This window comes from Rhinolophus sinicus, linkage group LG12 (assembly GCF_036562045.2).
Source record: "Rhinolophus sinicus isolate RSC01 linkage group LG12, ASM3656204v1, whole genome shotgun sequence".
Lineage (NCBI taxonomy): Eukaryota > Metazoa > Chordata > Mammalia > Chiroptera > Rhinolophidae > Rhinolophus > Rhinolophus sinicus.
This window is the reverse complement of record NC_133761.1, coordinates 6,445,203-6,451,756: the sequence shown is the minus strand read 5'-3', so window position 1 is coordinate 6,451,756 and position 6,554 is coordinate 6,445,203. Positions and strand designations below refer to the sequence as shown.

General features: G+C 45.1%; 1 long non-coding RNA gene across 1 annotated transcript in view; it reads right to left on the bottom strand.

Annotated features, from left to right (window-relative positions):
• Positions 1–285: 285 nt before the first annotated feature.
• Positions 286–6,554, bottom strand: part of LOC141567803 (uncharacterized) — a 34,610-nt gene continuing 28,341 nt past the window's right edge. Inside the window, exon 5 of the long non-coding RNA XR_012490647.1 lies at positions 286–506. This is a non-coding gene — a long non-coding RNA (uncharacterized LOC141567803). The remainder of the gene's footprint in view (positions 507–6,554) is intronic.

Below are 6,554 nucleotides of genomic sequence, written 5' to 3'. Positions count from 1 at the left end.
ATTTGCTGGACTCGTATCCAACCTCAGTTTCCTCATCTATAAAATGAGACAGTGTTTCCTACCTTCCCTGCTTCAGACCTGGTCCGAGCACCACTCAGAGATCCACGATGATGGACAGCTTTGCAGACTGGAACATTTACTACATTACTCGAAGGCGTCTGGACATATGACTGTGGAAGGCAGCTCAAGTCGGGCATGACGGGGAACGCATGCGCTCCGAGCCACATGGCGCTCACCTTCACTCCAGATGGCAATAATTAAAGGACTCAGCTTCCACTGTTCTCCATTGAGAAAACTGTTTCTTTTCCCTGCTTTGCATTGTGCAATTCTTGTATTAACCTTTAAATTTATTTTGTGTTTCTTAATGTAATTTTTGTCTTTCTCTCTTAAATGATTATATTAGGTAAAATATTCACTTCATCTGTTTAATGAATTCATTCCTTCAGCCTTCCGGTGAGCATTATTGAATGCCTGTTTCATGCACTGCTCGCGCTCGCGCTCTCTCTCTATGGGAAACAGGAGGAATAAAAGAAAATTGAGTAATTAATCCCATATTTACTTGAAGAGATGAGATAAACAAAAGCAAAACAATTTACTCCTCTCCCTATTGTCTTTGCATTTCAGTGACCTGGCTCATGACAGATGCTCATTCATCGTCATCACCGTTACTTACTTTTATTGAGTGCTTACTGTATGCCTGGCACTGGGCTGATTGCTTCCTATTTATACATTTAATCCTAGCCACAAAGTTACGAGGTAGGCATTGTGGTTATTGCTATGTTAACCATGATAAAATGACATAGAGAAGGTTAAGTTCAAGGTTACATGGCCAAGAAATGATGGTCTCGGATTCAGACGCAGGTTACCTAACTCTGGAGTCTATATTTTTTTAACTGCTGAGTCATATTACTTGCTGAGAATCCTGTGCCAGGTGGAAAGTTCAGGATATGCAAAGGCTCAGAGTCAAGGCAGAGCATGCGGTTTGCAGGGCAAGAAGTTCAGAAGGCAGGAGGCAGCATGAACGCAGCAGGGGCCATGTAGGGCGGGCTCCCCTGTGTACCAGGCTTACAAACCTGGGGACTGACCACCAGGCGCTTTGATGCAATCCCAGGAGGTTTTAGAAAGGGCCTTCTGATGACTCTGGAGCAGAGGGGGCTAGTGGCAAGAACCAATTCAATGAGAGCAGTGGCCAGACTGTTGGTGGAGCCCAGCGGAGAGATGCTTAAGTCCAGAAGGGAAGTGGTGGCAGGTCCCGGAGGAATGGCTGCAAAAGGTACTCAGGGAGGAGAGTCCCCAAGGACTGGTATCTGGAAGGGGAGGGCTGGATCAAGGGTCACTTGGCATTGGGGAGGCAGAAACAAATCCACCCAACGTCCCAGCCTCCCTCCAGCGTGACTGGGTTCCCTGCTAAGCTGAGCGTCCCTCCTCTGGGTCCAGTAATTGGCTCCTGGGCAGTCTGTTCTTTCTTTCCATCAAATTAAGCTCCTTCTCTTCGGGGTCTTGGTTGTTCAAACACCCTGTTTGCCCGTGCCATTTCCATATTCCAATTACCCACTGCCATTTCCTAGCTAATGAGCCCATGTGCCTGCATTCAAGAGCAGCTGGCCCGGAGCCCGCTCGTGGCACAGGGCTGAATGTTCCAGGCAGACACTGCTCACAGCATCTTCAGACAAGGAGGGCCGGGCCATTTGCTCACCTCCTCATCCGGATGGACTAGACCTTTGTTACTCATTACCTGCCCCCACAGATATCCTGATGCTCCGTTTACCTTGGAGACAAGAGGAAAAGCTCCCTGCACAATGGAGAATGCTCCATGTTCTTACGGCCATCCTAACAGGCCCACTGGACCCTTCGTGAATGACCATGCACAGAGCCTGTTAAGTCCGAGGTCTCCCTCATTTCCATCACTGATTCTTTGCAGAGGGGAAGCCGGTGCCTGGGTTAAGTAACCAGATGGAGGATTATGGGTAGCTGCCCACTGATGCTAAGGAGGGAGAACCCTGGCCTCTGACAGGCAGCTGTGGGCTCAGTGTCTGACCCTGGACAGGTCACATAACCAGCCTCAGCCTCACCTGGAAAACAGGAAGAATTAGCTTGAGGGGATGTTTCAGGAGTAAGAGAGTCAACAGCACTTGGATGCACTTACTATGTATTAACTGGTATGCTACGAATATTAACGTATTCATTATAATAATTACATTACTATGATATCCAAATTAGGAGAGAATTTTGGGGTGTCAAGGTCAGTGTTTGTCTCCCTTCAGTGACAGCGACCCACATTTTAAATCACAACCCCGTCCACATAATACAATATACTCATAACTAACTAAAACAGTGCCACGCTAACTAAGGTGATACCTTCTGATGTTTGCTGTTCCATATTTTATAAGGTGATTTCAACCTATATCATTTGCTACCGATGCCAAAAACAAACAAAAAACAAGAAAAACCAAAAAACCCCACCACAGACTGGGTGGCTTAAACAACAGAAATTTATTTTCTCACAAATGTAAAGTTCAAGATCAAGGTGTGGGCAGGGTTGGTTTCTCCTGAGGCCTCTCTCTGCAATGAGCTGCCTTCTCACTATGTCCTCTCAGGGTCTTTTGTCTGTGTGTGCCCACTCCTGGAGTCTCTTTGTGTGTCCAAATTTCCTCTTCTCACATGTGCACCTGTCAGATTGGAACAGGGCCCATCCTAGAGGCCTCATTTTAACCTAATCACCTCTTTGAAGGCCCTACCTCCAAAATAAGTCACATCATGAGTTACTGGAGGTTGGGGCATCAACATATGAATTGGGAGGGTGGGGGGGGCACACAATGGAGCCCATAGCATGAACCCTCTACAGTGACTTCACACCCCACTAAGGGGTCATGAACCTGGCCTATAGAATGCTAATTCAGTTCAATTATTTGCTGAGTCCTTTGGTTTCCACTTTGCATCTGCAACAAGTTGCCTCCAGAGGAATCCTATTGTTGAGGACGGAAGACATTCACCACTTACTGAGTGCATGCTGTGCGGACAAGGCCTACACCTTTCCTTTCTTACCTCATTTGTTCATTGGGCAGGTGGTTGTCACACCTGCCCAAGGAAGTGGTTATTACACAAATGTACTTTTAAGAATATATACAGATGGCCCAAAGTCAAGGAACAATGGCTGAGCAGAGATTCAAGCCCAGATTTTTCTCCAAGGCCCAGAAGATGTTGTCCTCATTACCAGAATGTTCTTCTTCATGATGGGATAAAAATTTCCCCAGATAACGTGCATATAACACAAGGTGCTACGATTCAGGCGTTTCATAGGAGAACAGTGATAATAGCACAGCTTTGAGTTTGTGAAAACCTGGGTTTCAGGCTCAACTTGGCGCTTTCAAGCTCAGTGGCCTTGGAAGCGTTGTGAGTTCTCTCATACTCTGTTTCCTCTTTGGGAAAATGGAGATATGAATAACATCTACCTCATATGGTTGTGGTGAGGTTCAAGCTAACTAGAGAGGCCCAGAGGACTTATTGCTGCATTACAGATGGACCACATTTTTATCGCCATCTGATCCACTGTTAGTCTTTCTGAACCTCATTTTCCATTATTATTATCCACCATGTTATATATTAAGTATTAGATCCATGGCAACTTACTCAGAGACTATTGAAAGGTGAGATGATTTAACACAGGGGTGTCTAAACTGCGTGCGGCCCGCGGGCCAACTGCGGCCCGCAATCCATTGTTAATTGGCCCGCAGCAAATTCTAAAACTATATTTGGTTGACTTAAATAAACCAGGTGAGGCAATCCATACTTCACCTCGAGTGCTGTTTGTGTATTTTACCGCATATGGCCCTTGGTGAGAAACGTTGAAAAAAGTTTGGACACCCCTGATTTAACACATGTATGACATCGCATTATTTAGAATTTAATTGTCTTGACTTTTCTTTGCACGCTACTAATTGATCCAGAATAAAATGGAAAAGAATACGTCATTTTTCTTCCTCAAAGGAAGAACAGCCAAGTTGGTATGTGTATGTGTGTGTGTGTGTTTATCTTGAGTTAAGGCTCCCTTTTATGGGCGTTAGTTTGTAAATTTTCTGAGACCACCTCAAACAGGCTTCGTGAGTGGAAATCCTGGCCAGGGTTTGCAAACCCCTGTGTCAGTAGGGACCAGGAGGGTGACATAAAGTCACAGAGCTGCTGTAAAGTGTAGTTCACAGCACCGAACACAAGAGGGAGCAATTCATAAGTGGTAGTGGCAGGTCTGATTGTGAGGATGGCCATACCCAGGTGAGGGAGAACAAAAGGATTTAGGGCAGGAGGGGATGACACTTGGGCCCCCAATTCTGGGGAATCAGTGCTCCCCCAATCTGTTCCCTGTCTCCTAGACCATAAAGGGTCCCACTTGGACATAGCCCTATTCACAGGGAGGTTCCCTGTTCTGTGACTTTATATATACTTCCCACCCTGGGACGATGCCCCAAGTAGTTATCAAACTGGGAGCCCTCTTTCTTCATCTTTGGTTGTTTACCAGAAAGTTTTCCTATTAGTTATTTGTGGCAAAATAAGAATGAAATAACACATGAAAACAATCCATTAAATATTGTACACCATTTATTGTTTGTATGCACCATACTATATGTATCTTCTTTTCATTTAAAATATTTCTCGAAATTCTTTACATAAAATGATCCCTCAGGATGGTGTGCAATGAGTATTCTGTTATTTTGTACCCCCTGCCCCCCCCACATAGTCCTGTAAATCCAAAGGACTAGATCTGCCCTATTTAAAAAACACATTCCTCAACTGACTTTTAGGGGCCAGCATCCATGGAACACTCCATCCAGTGAGAGTAAGCTCTCTCCATGACAGTCCTCCCATAATTGGAAGATTCTGTCATGGGGCCGAGCATCACAGTGAGCTCATTTCCAAACGTCACCTTTGGCTGGCCGGCCATTTCCTCTTTCACTTCTGGAAAGGGGGGCACAATAGGACCAAGTTCAACAGGGACCAAGGACTATATATTTTGGGAGCCCATTTATCAGCTGAAAAGACCAGAATTATGATGAAAGAGCCTCTGCTTAATCAAGAAATTGCATAAACCCTGACTTCAAAAACTGTTACTGGGAAGTATTATATATTTATATGCAGTTCTGAGAGATTTATGCCAGTCTTAATGGCTGGAAATGTCCTTCAAATTTTCCATCTGCCTTAGAATAGGTCTAATGTGATAACAAACAGGAAATCGACTGGGCTAAGGGACATGCAGTTCTGTTTTGAACCATAAAATATACAAGGCTGCTGACACTGCATATTAATTAGCTGATCCTTTCCTTTCCAAATTAAGAGCTCAGTTTTGTATTACTTGCACGGATATAAAACTTGGCTCTGCGGTTTGGGATGCATGGAGATCTCATTCACTAGATATTTTTGGAGCACCTAAGAGTTTCTAGGATCTTCCAGGCTTGGCAAGGAACAAGGTAAGACATAACCTAAACCATGGAAAATTTCTCACTATCTAGGAAGATGATGGAGTAAGATACGGCAAGAGTAAAAAAATGATTGCAGTAAATCGTTCCAGAAGTATCTGGGCTTTTCCAAAGCATCCAGTATGATTTTATCTTGCAGTCATTGGGAATCTTGTGAACCTCCTGTTTCTCTTTGGCTTTGGCCAAAAGAAGGCTAAGATGTGATTTTTTTTTCCTGCTCCCCGATTTCCGTGTATATGTTTAAAAACCCATTCATGCATTCATTCATTTCATAAATAGTCATTGAGCAACGATGATATGCCATGTACTCTACCAGCTGCTGGAAATACAGCTATGAACAAAACAGGCAAAGATTCCTGCATTCAGGAAGTCTATATTCAGGTAAGGGAGATCGCAGGATACATATGGAAAGAAACAGTAAACACGACAAATAGGTAAAAACGAGAATAAGATTTGCTTCATAGTCAGTGATCTATTGCTATGTAACCAACCACCCCAAACTTGCTGGTGCAAAGCAACAGCCCTGTTCTCCTGGATTCTGTGGCTCAGGAATTCCTGACCCACATTCAGTGGGGACGCCCTGTGTCTGCTCCGTAAGGTTTGGGCCTCTGCTGGGAGACTAGGATGAGTAGGGCCGGACCAGGTGGGACAAGAAGATCCACTTCCGAGATTGCTTCCTCACCGGGGATGGTTGGAAGCTGGGGGACATTCTGCCGGAACACCTACACACGACCCCTCTGGTACGGTCCTGTCCGGTCCCCTTTTTACATGGTGGCAGGGGTTCCAATGAATGAGGCAGAAGCCACGTGGCCTCCTGTGGCCTAGCCTCAGAAGTCACACAGTGTCACTGACAACATACTCCAGTGGTTGGAGGAGTCAGAAGCCCCTCAGATTTGGACACTGACCCCATGGAAAGAGTGTTAAAGAATGTGTGACTGTTTTTTCAAACCACCACATTGCTGTAGAGCCAATACATGATCAGGGTGAAGGACTTCAGAATTTGAACTCTGGATCGGGCCTGTATTCATTGATTTAGCACATGTTACTGGATGCCCATGGTGGGCTCGGCACTGTGCTAGGTGCTCC